We start from the raw sequence: 12,104 nt of genomic DNA, 5'->3' as shown, positions 1-12,104 counted from the left end.
ATTATTATTTTAACAAGGAAATTACTTCGCCAGTCACTGACTATGTAATATTTTGCAACACCCTGGCGTTAGTTGGGACACGAATGCCTGTCCCTAGGGTGCAGAATTTTTGGTGCATTGCCTCTGATATTAAACATTGCGCCGCCACCAAGGTGAGGGCGGTAATGCTCAAAGTGGCTTCTGGCTCACAAAGGGTGTCTGTCACCTAGTAATGGTATCCCAAAATACCCCAGAGTGTCAGAGCTAAGAGATAAGGAGCAGCTGTTATCACATCCGTCATTGGATTCATGCACAGGCCATTAGCTTTCTCAAAATATTTAATGAAATATCCCGATAAACACCTCAAAAGTTCCCAAACAAATTACATTTGTAAGGTTCTAAAAAAAAATAATAATAATAATAATGTATCAGCAGGGCCCAGAGTATCATCGTTATACCCCCCCTTATCAATAATAATAAAATAAATATTTAAGATGTGCCCCTTGGGTAATTCACAATAATAATTAAAAAAATATATTTTTTTTTTTTCTCACATTTAAAAAATATACCGGTATTTTTGTTAAAAAAAAAAAAAGTTAGTTACAACAGGTAAAATACAAAAAAAAATCATTCACCCAGCTGGGGGACTGCAAACCAGGCACAGAGTCAGAAATAAAGCTACGTCTTTTTAAAATGTGCAATAAAATATTCAGTGCGAACATTTTGAGTTGATTAAGAGAGTTTTTTGCTTTGTTTGTAAACGTAACATATGGCTATAACCATCCACAAAAAAACAGAAGTATCTGTAAATAATGTGTATATGACTTTGTACATCACTGCGGAATATAATGGCGCTATATAAATTATATATATATATATTAACCCCTGTTTAACTTTAGCCCCCCTTGTTTCCAAGACACTGTTTTTGGCTTCAATTTTGTCTTTTGTCCAAACCACAAAAAAAAATTATCACATAAATCACGGCCTGAAATATACAAAAGCCCAACGTCACCCACCCGACAGCACAAACTATACCCATAATATATGTATACCATTGTACAGCGCTGCGGAATATGATGGCGCTATATAAATCAATCCATAACAGTAATATATTACACGAACATGGGTTTCCAGATCACATGCGCTTAATGGAGTCCGGATATAGAACTAGAGGACTGATTGAGGATCCAGTTTGATTCTTTTTTTTTTTTAAGTACATTTTTATTATTTATTGATTTTTATGGCACCATCATATACTGCAGCGCTGTACAATGAAATATAAATACACTTGTATTACATCTCAATAATTTAAGGGCAGTAATAATTTATATGCAATTATTTACTTTTGATATATACCCTCGGGCTTGTATAAAAGAAAATAAGCGTGATAATATACCTCCCTCCATATATATATATATATATATATATATATATATATATAAATACACTATATATACTGTATATATCCATATATACCAGCGGTGATTATTAGCCCAGACTTGCTTTCCCGGGTATACTCCTAATTGCCTATAGGTGTAAATGTACGGATTTGCTGAGGATTTAGCCCAGACCAGTAGCACCCCTGACCCCCCAATCCTTATGAATTAGGGCAGAATGGTATAGATAAGGACTTGGGGGTAGTTTGTTACCCCCCAGACGGGTAGTTTCAGCCAAGAAAGAAAAGGGGGGGGTGACTTGTAACAATGATGGGACTACAGGGGCAAATCACAATGTAAGCACTAGGTAGTGCAGCAAGTGATAGCCCCTACAGCGACCTGTGGCTGGCTGAGAGTCCTGAGCGTTCGAGTCCCGCTGTATGTGGAGGGGTCTCGGTTGCCCGGCCCGGGTTGTAGGGTTACATAAAAGTTAAAAGAAAACAAATTGCCTGGTGGGAATGGAGGAAGAACAGAGAGAGAGAGAGGACTGATCAATCCCCATCTACAAAGAGTAGCATTTTATTGAGCTGTTAAAGTGGAAATACAAAGTTATATCAGCCAGGAGTCATGTGGAGGTTTCGCCTTGAATGCCCGGTGGAAATGTCTCCTTCCCAGGCTGTGTTATACATACTGCCCCTGGCACCCTGCCCAGACCTGCATTTACTCTCCACCATATGCACAAAACTTCCTCTGGAATGCACGAGTATATCACATCGCACTCCTGACCCCTATATATATATATATATATTTATATATTTATCATTTACTTATTTGTTTGGTTTAGCTTTATACCCAACAAACCACATCAAGGGGGTCTCTTGGCCCCCCATGGAACAGATAGACTACATCACATTTCATTATTGTGTGTTATTATTCAATTATTCAATAAAAATGTCAGCAACAACACAACTATGGAAATGTAATAATATAATGTAAGAGAATACACCAAAAGTAAAGAACGGTAAAAAAAATATATATACAAGCAGGAATCTGCATGAAATGCATCACATGGCGCGTGAAATGCGGACTCGCTTATGGGCGAATATAAAGGCAAAGTAAAGGTATTTCCCCAAATTGCATATGGGTCTTGTATAAAGTATTGCCAAGCAAGGGTTAATTAAAAGCCTTGCTCTGCAGGGATACAAAGTAATTTATAACACACTAGAATATTAAAATGTATTATTATTATTATATTATTGTTTTTCTGCGTAAATATAAACTGGAGAAAACACTATAGCAAAAATGATGATTATCGGGCATGAAGATCCTGGGCTGCCCCCTAATTGGGGTAGTTTCTGCCCCTCTTTGGGGCTATAACTAATGTAAAGATCCCTGACACTCCCTCCTGATAATATGGATAAAATATATTACATACATAAGCTGGGTATCTATACAGAGCGATTCTGGTGCAAAGTAATCAGAGTGAACCAATCAGCAGGAACATTCCACCGGTTGCTATGGTGACTGCATCCCTTTGCCCCGGAATTCCAGAATTCTATTACACTGTGGGAATAACCCCACAGGCCGCCTGTCCCTGCATGTAACATAAATCCTAAACAATTAAGATTATTATACAATAACAATAAACACTGGATACAATGTACACACACACACACACACACACACACACACACACACACAGCAACTTTAGTACTATCCTGGGGCAAAGTTCTAAATGTGAAGCTATCACCATGGAAACTTGTGGAATGTTTCTGTTTATTCCTCCCCATTTAGCACTCCCCCCCCCAAAAAAAAAACCCCTCCACTTTCTATAACAAAAACTTATCACAAACTCCAAACAGAACACAAATCTGCTCCAGATTCCACTCAAACTAGAACTTTTTAGGCAAATCTGTTACCCCATGCCGAGAACAAGGACACTGCCCCATAACCCCTCCCCACCCCCACTGCCACACAATCCTGGCATGCCTCAGGATCCACCCCCCACACCATCTGATTGGACAAGAGCCTCATCCATCACAGGCTCCCTGTGTCCTGATTGGCCAGAACCCTGCTCTGCTTAGACATTTCCTTTGTGTGCAGAGAGGAGGAGGTGGAGGAGGAGGAGTGCAGCTTTGTACAGAGAGACCCAACTTATTTATTTTTTTACTTTTTTTTTCCTCCCCAAGGCTTGGTTCCAGCAAAAATCTGCTGAGATCAGCATTATTATTTTTTTTTCTTTCTCTCTCTCTCTCTCTTTTCCTCCAGATTCACTGGAAAGAAAGGAAACCCACCCTTATCTTGCAGCAGCACAGGTTAACCCTTACTGCACCAAAGGGGGTGGTTAGCAGAGCAGAGCCACCCTTCCCATGACAAACACATTGCATTAGGATTTTATTCCCCTAAACACAGCAAAAGTGTTAAAGACACAAGGAGCCCCCCCACACGCCCTCCCCTCCAGCCCCAGACACACAGCCCATGCCTGCACACGCACTTAATGCAAAGATAAGACTGAGAGCCAACACATACCATAGTCATGCATGGGGGGCACAGAACATGGGGGGCTTTAGGCTGCCAGCTCGGATCGCTTCACTGCTTTCCACCCATAAAGAAAGTGGGGATCGCTGCGCCCCGGGGAGGCAGAGAGGCTGGAGCGCAGCTTCCTGGGGGTTAATAAGGCTGGGAAGGGCTGGCAGTGCCTTCCTCTCTGGGGTGATATATAGATGTATATATAAAGGGTGGGCTCTATAGGTCCGGGCAGAGGGATCCGGCCTGGGTTCGGTTCGCAAGTCCCGTGAGCTCCAGGACACTTTGCATTAGTTGCGATCTCTTCTCGTCCGGGTGTATTTCCGCAATCGCCGCGATTTGCATGGTTTGCACGCAGCGCGAGGCGGCGGCACGGGGCAGCGGCTCGGCCAATGGGAGCCCGGGGATGGCAGCTCCGGCCGGGGCAGGCAGGCAGGCAGGCAGGCAGGCAGTGCCACCGGCAGGACGGCCACCGGGCTCTGCGGCGGCGCCGGGGGAGGGGAGCCTCTCTGCTGACTTTTTACTTAGGTTACCCTATTATTATTCTTTTTTGCTATTATTATTTTATTATTATTTATTTTATTATATTTTTATTTTTTATTTATATTTTTTTTATATCATTACTATTATTATGGTGATCATTCATTTTGTTATGTGTTTTAATAATAGTAAAATGTATTATTATTATTATCTTTTATTTATAAAGTGCCAACAATTTACGCAGCGCTTATCAGTAATACTACTATTATTAACATTAATTATAGTAATAATAAAATAAATAATAATAAATGAATGACAATAATAAATAAGTAAAACAATAACATTGAGAATAATGTTAGCATGATTTATTATTATTCCTTTTATTATAATTTTTTTTACATGTTCTTATTTTCAATGACACGATTATTAACCCACTAATAACCACAAAAAGGGCAACAGACGCATTTTTACAGGTGACAAAAATCACAGTTATCTATATTGGTAGGGCAACATGTGGTACAGCGCTGCGGAATATGATGGCGCAATATAAATCAATTAATAATAGTAGTCAGAATTATTCAATGCAATGGAGACCTTGTAGAATTAAGTGCAATTTCCTAAATACAGCACTATTTCATTGCCAGGGCCTGTGAAGATCCTACTAAAAAAACATTTAAGATTTTAGTGACATATATGAAGTCCTCATGTTGGAAGAGTTTTGAATTCTTGTATGTGAGTTGTTACATGTGCCGGCTTTAGGTTGGGTTGGCACGCATGTTTTATAATCCTGACTTCTTATAGTGATTTTACATGTAATTTAAAGAATTATTATCTGTTATTAAACTTTGTTTTGAAGAGTAAATGTATTCAAATGCACCGTACAGGGTAAAGTTCATCTGAACTTATTTACTGGGTTTTTTTCTAATTCTCTTTTTGTGCCACAAACCTAAGAAAAATTACATACAGGCCAGATAATGTCAGATCAGCATTTCTTGGAGTTAGTCTATGTCACCAGTTCCTTATTTACACACAAACCAGTTACTGGAACACTATATATATATATATATATATATATATATATAGTTATTCTCCAGGTCCATGTGAGGCCTATCTGGACACCAAACACTTAATTGGACATAATTATTTCTATTTATTATTTTTTTCTCCCTGAGAAAGTATATAAAAAAATAAGCACCTTGTCACTTACCGCTGGCACCTAGAGAGTTAAAAGTCCTCATCCATTTTTGATCACGTTTAGGTAAAATATTATTTTAGGTAAATGCCTATCGCCCCCAACAAAAAATAGGCCTCCTTTGTACTACTGTCACAGTCCTTGTTACTGAAGGTGCTTTACTAAACCCTTTGATTGCCAGAGACCAACCACACTATTGGAACCGCTGTTCACAGCTCTTGACACTTAAAGGGTTAAATCTGATTTCCTTGCATTTCAATCACACTTTGGCTGTAATGCACTACTATGTTTACAAAAAGTAAAAATTTTTAGGCCCACTTAGACTGTTAGATACTTAATATCACTTTGTCCTTCCAAGTATAATTATTGAATGTTGCAAATTCTGCTGTTAACCCCCCCAAATCCCACAAAGATCAAATAAGACACATTGTGACTTTGACTTGCACTCATTTTATTGGAAATATGCTGAAAATGATGGGAAAATAATAGTTTATTGGTTTAATGGTTAATTTTTACTGTATATATATATATATATATATATATATATATTGAATTAGACCATGCACCCCCCCATATAGTAATTTATATAGCCACTCATATGCTGAACACCCTGCAGAATAACCCCCCATCATGGTGTGATTTAGGAGCACTGAGTACAGAAATCAAACATATTTCTAATTAGTCTGACCTACAGAGCTTACAATCCATTCAATATACCATCACTGTGTCCGTTTATTCAGCCTTTGCACACTATAGCTCAAAAAGGGTTAAATCCCTTTGGTGTTATATAAAACTTTTTTTCAGCCACACATCATGGTGAAAACTTTATGCTTTTCATAATTCTCATAATTACATACTGCTTCAAAATAGTATTAACCCCTAAAATACCCATAAGCAAATACGTATGTATAAGCCTGGTTAGAGTACTTGTAAAGCTTGTAAACATGTCATATATTAGTTTTTCTTTAAGACATCTTGTCATTTAGAGCTTTCAATGTAAATTTGTAATTATTTTAATAAATAATTATAATAAAGTTAACCTCACTTTGATATGATATAATAAAGTTAACCTCACTTTTGATCATTCCTAGAAAGTATTGATTTACCAATGCTCCAAAATAAACTTTCCTTCTGCACATATAAGTCTTACAAAAATGTAAAAAAAATAAAAAAAAAAAAATAATAATATTTCCACCAATAACTAGCCCTGCAGGCAAGGTCATTGGAAATATTTAATATATGTGATATTAGGGCATATTAATACGATTTAAATAAAAATCCAATTGCAATTGTGCCCTTAAATGTAACACAATGTAAAACAAACAAAAAAAAATAAAGGTAATATTTATATTTCATTAAATATTAAAAAATGTTTATATTTGTTCTGGATATCAATCTGGATTGTAATATTTCAAAGTCCAAAGACTTTTAAATGACTCATTGATTTTATGCATGTGTCTACTAGTATGTCTGCATCCAATCAATAACAGCTTAAGACACAAGTGACTTCTTGAATCATCAATATGTCACCATAATTATTGGATTAATCTTTCCTATTAAAACAATTTAGCATATCGACTTCAATTAAGTCAAGTGGTTAAGAAAAAAATAAATCAATCTAAAATTTGTAAATTGATATAGGCATCATACCCCTTCCTGCCCAATTTCCAGCACCCCTGTGGATCTATGAATATTTAATATTATTGCTCACCTTTTACAAAAAATATTCTATATTCTCAGGGTTTTTTTTTAAAACCATTCCAAAATTGGACAAAATCTAAAGAAAAAAACAGAGAAGCTGATGTTTCTTCCCCCTGCTGGAAGTCAAAGGGAAAATGAACAGATACATATTGCAGCTTGCTAAAGTCTCTTGGCCTGAAGCTGTAAATGCACAAAAATAAAATGAAGGAAAAGAAGAATTGGGATCCCTCAAGATCAGAATCCAGAGGTCCAGGGGTAGATGCCCCCTGCCTGGGGCAGGATGAATCCCTGGTGGCTGATCCAAGGCTGGATTACCCCTGCTGGTGCTGTCTTCAGCTGGAGTCCAGAGCCTCTGAAGATATCAGAGCTTGGTGCCTGCACCTTAAATCAGGTCCTGCTTCCCAGTGCTCCCAGTTCAGCGTGTCCATAGCTGGATCAGACAGGCTAAAGGTTCTGCAGCGAGTCACTGGTGGACAGGGGAGGAGGGGGGGGGCAGACAGGCAGATCCAAGAGCAGATAGTGACTGCTTCCAAGGGCAGAAAGACTGCAATCTCCACACACTGCAGTCATCTGCCCCAGGAATGCACTGGAGCCTCCACCCCCTGCTGGACGCCTAGAGCTGGGAGGCTGGGAGCCCTCCATCCCCTTCTCAGGAAGGAAATACTTCAAGGAAATTCAGCACTTGGAGAACCATGCACTGGGATTTTAAGCAAACAACATTTTTTTTAAAAAAAAATCCTGTTTTTTTTTTTACATTTGAATTTATAATTATTTTTTTGAAACTGCAAAATAAATAATTTCAAACTGCATTTTTTTAAAAGAAAAATAGTTTGCAGTGTTTGGAAGATACATGCAGAACAGTTTGATTAAATGCTACTTATCAAATAAAAATATATTAGGTATATTTCCAGAGGAAAAACAGATATTTGAAGCCATTCCTATCTAAAATGTCTGTTTATAAAAAAAAATATTGACAATTGTTCACAGTGGGTCTCATGAACATTCTGGGAATTTTAGTGAATAATGTCTCTGTGTAAACAGTGGCAATGAATACAGCTAAACAACTGGCTCCATTTTGTGTTTGTAAAAGTATTTTAAAAGTATTTTTATTAACCACAATTATATTATAATGTTATATTTTTAAATGCTCTGTGCTATAAAAAAACAAGGACTGACCTGAATGAGGATTGCAAAATACATTTTGTATCCAAATTATATATACCGGTACATACATATTAAACATTATTTATTTCCAGGTAGCATATGTTTTTTTTATTCTAGCACTGATCATTTTTCTCTTTATTTTATTTATTTTTACATAGAAATGTATATTTACATATAAATAATCCGAATATAAATCATATATATATATAATCTTAAATAACTATTGGAGGGTATTAGGTAAGGAATACAAATATTAGGTTGTCAGAAACCAGTGCATCACTCACTCCTAAGCACTGAAAGGGTTAAGGTAACCAACCCACAACAGCCACACGTGGCTTCTCTTGTGCTGTGGTTGACACTTGATGACTCAGACATAATAAGGCTGTAAAGTCAAGCTGTGGGTGATATTTTTGTGACACTTCCCTAAGTCACTTAAATACCCTTATTAACTGCTGTTTTGTGTCATGCCAGGATGACTTCATTTAATATATAAAAATTCATAGCTGGGGGTAGAGCAGAGTTATTTGCTTCGAAGGGATAAATATATTTGTCTTAAAGGACATCATAAAAAAATCTATGAAATATCGCACGCATTTTGTATTTTTGTACTTTTGATTTTGGAAGATTTAGAAATATATATATATAAATTGATTATTCATTGGAATTTTTTTTTTTTAGTTTCAAGTATTTTTTTTGGGGGGGGGGGCAAGCAGGCAAACTTTAGAGATTGATTCTTGTCCTGTATAGAACTACTTATTGATATTAACGCGTTAACCCTTTTGGTGCCAGAAGAGGTGATATCAATGAGTTATCCACAACTCTGGAACCGAAATGGTTAACACGAGGTATGTTTTTTTTTGTGTTGTGTAACTTAGAATAATGTGTATCAGATTGATGGTTTTTTTTTAAAAAAATATATATTTTACACTAATACATTTGGAAACTAATGTATTATTTTGTATTTTATTGATATAATGATTATTGGAAACAGTAATTAAGGAGATAATAAGACATTTACATTTTCCTTATTATTTGTTTGTAATTCAGCTTTTTCCTAAGGAGAATTTGTATTTGTTTTTACATATTGTATTATTTATTTAAATACATTTTTTTAAAAATACAATTAATAAAACCTTTCTTAGATGTGTGAAAAAGTGTTGACATTATATAGTTTGTATCACATCTAAATCACATCAAGCTGTAGAGGACGAATCAGCTCAAAATTCAAATGAATAACTATTTAAACAACATTCCCAAGTGTAAAGTGTTTATATTTTAATGTGATATTAAAATGTTCTTAATAATGAAATTGAGAGACAATAACATCAAGGCACACTTTCTGCACAATACTCAAATTTACTGGAAAAATAGTGATTTTTTCTCCCTTGAAAATGGGCAAAAAATATTCATAATTTTTACATTTATTTTTCAAAAAATATTTTTATGCAACCAATGCATTTATAAAAGAAGGTTAAATCAGCAAAAAAAATGTGCCATATTAATTAGATTACACAATATTCATGGTCTCCCTTACAATTTCGTTTTTATTTGGTGGTGGTGGAAAGGGGACCTGATGTCGGGAAGAGAGTCCCTAATCTTCCATTCAGTTATTAGGAACAAAAATACCTGTGGATTCAACACCAATAATTTTATTTAAAAAATATTGGAGCAATGTCTTCAGTGGCAAATGGCCATGATTTTTTACTATTTTTTTTTTTAAAAAAAAAATTAGTCTCAGACACAGAACAATAATAATAGTGCCATATTTTACAAAGCAGCATCCTTACCAAGAGCCTCAATTTTATCAAACAAATACCAGTTATTTTATAAATACTGTTAATTTTCCTTAAATTTCTCATGCAGTCAGAATATTTAATATTCACTTTTATAATTCCATCTATTGGATCTATCGATTTGGACATTTAAATAACAATCATCCAGTCTTGGTGCTGTGATAGCTGGGGAATAATTCCTAAATACATAAATATTGTATCAGTTTTATTTCAAGTGCTTAAAATTCAGTGGAAAATAATTATTGTAAAAAAAAATTATTTGAGCCAGTTTTAGAAGGAATTTAGAAATAATTTTAGAAATTAGCTGTTTTAAAATGAGATTTTAAGTAAATTCACTATAAGCACATTTTTCAGGAATTTATTTTAATATTATTGTTTTTTTTTAATACTATACTAGTATTTTTATATTCACCCAAGGTATAAAAAAACCGAATTATAGGGTGATACAATAATAATAAACACAATATTTAATTTGCAAAGCACACATAGCAGTATTAAAATTAACCCAAAACGATAAATCTTGCACTTTATGAGCTTGGTTGCCTAGGACAATTTGTCTATAATAATAACACTTATATTTAACCCCATGAATGCCAGTTTGCAACTTGCCCTGTGACAGATGAGGTCCCTTTTATGAGTGGGAAGTGGGCTTTAATGAAAATATATAATATTTTACTATTTAAAGCACATTTTTTAAAAGATCTATTCTGAACTAAGCATGTGAAGATATATATTTGATTTTTTAGTCTCACAAAAATGTAGTCATAACTATGTATAGGTGTAGTTAATAATAATGTAGTTTTTGACATTAATAATGTAGTTACTCAAAATTAGTCATAAAATCCAAATTTATGGATTGTAACAAAGACAGGATATATTTATACTTTTATAATGTGCAAATCCCCTTTTGTCCACAATTTTCTATACATTTCTGTTGATATGGTGATTTTTGAGATGGTTTTAGAATAGAACACAAATTCTAGTTAGAATGTTATACTTTTATACCATGTTATATTCATTAACACTTTCACTGGCTTCTTTGTAGCTTTAAAGTAACTCTTTGAGTGCCAAATCAAATGTGCTGCTCAGTTATCCAAGAAATGTGTTTAAATTAATATATCTTTAAGTTAAACCTTATAAAGCCCAGATCCTCTATATATTTTAATTTCCCTTTGAGTTAATTATCACCCCCTTATAGAGTGTAAGCTCTCAAAATCAGGGCCCATGTCTCCTTCCCTATGGCTAGTTTTAATGTTATTGCTTTTTGGGAAAAAGGTCAATTTTTCTTATAATATAGGGGTTGTTTAATGCAAAATATTTAAAATAGTTGATTAATTTGGAAAAAATCCCTTTCTGTTTAAATTTCTGATTTTGTAGATATTTTGCAGATTTTTTGTAGAACAGATGATTAGTCCGGTTGGGCATCTGTTTGTAAGGGATTTGGATGAGTGAGCAAAAAGTGACATTACGCCAGACAGAGGGAAGCAGGGATATTGTTAGTTGGATAGCCATGAGCTTTTAAACTGGAACCTGATAGTGACGGACAAAGGTCTTTTCTGCAGTCACAACTAAGGGAAAATGGGGTATTGGCATTTCCAAAATGTAAAAGGTCATAGAAACATAGAATTTTCTGGCAGATCGGCCCCATTTGGCCCCCGTCTAGTCTGCTCGTTTCTCCTGCTGTAAAGACTCAAACCTTAATCAGTCGTTGGTCTCGTCTTAGATTCAGGAGCCGTATCCCATGCATATTTTTATTTAAATATGGGTTGGTCAACAAATACATAACAAAAATACATTTAGACATACAGATAGAACATGATATGAAACATAGTTATGAAAACGCATGTACTGCTCAAAAAAAACCACTTAATCCCAGTTAATTTATGGAGCCAA

At 35.2% G+C, this 12,104-nt stretch overlaps 1 protein-coding gene across 1 annotated transcript in view; it reads right to left on the bottom strand.

The window, feature by feature from the left end:
• The window catches only part of NFIA (nuclear factor I A), a 225,209-nt gene that overhangs the window by 159,243 nt on the left and 53,862 nt on the right, over positions 1 to 12,104 (bottom strand). The gene's annotated exons all lie outside the window — the stretch shown is intronic.

This window comes from Spea bombifrons, chromosome 6 (genome assembly GCF_027358695.1).
Source record: "Spea bombifrons isolate aSpeBom1 chromosome 6, aSpeBom1.2.pri, whole genome shotgun sequence".
Lineage (NCBI taxonomy): Eukaryota > Metazoa > Chordata > Amphibia > Anura > Pelobatidae > Spea > Spea bombifrons.
Note: the sequence above shows the minus strand (reverse complement) of the source record. Positions and strands in the feature narration are given on the sequence as shown.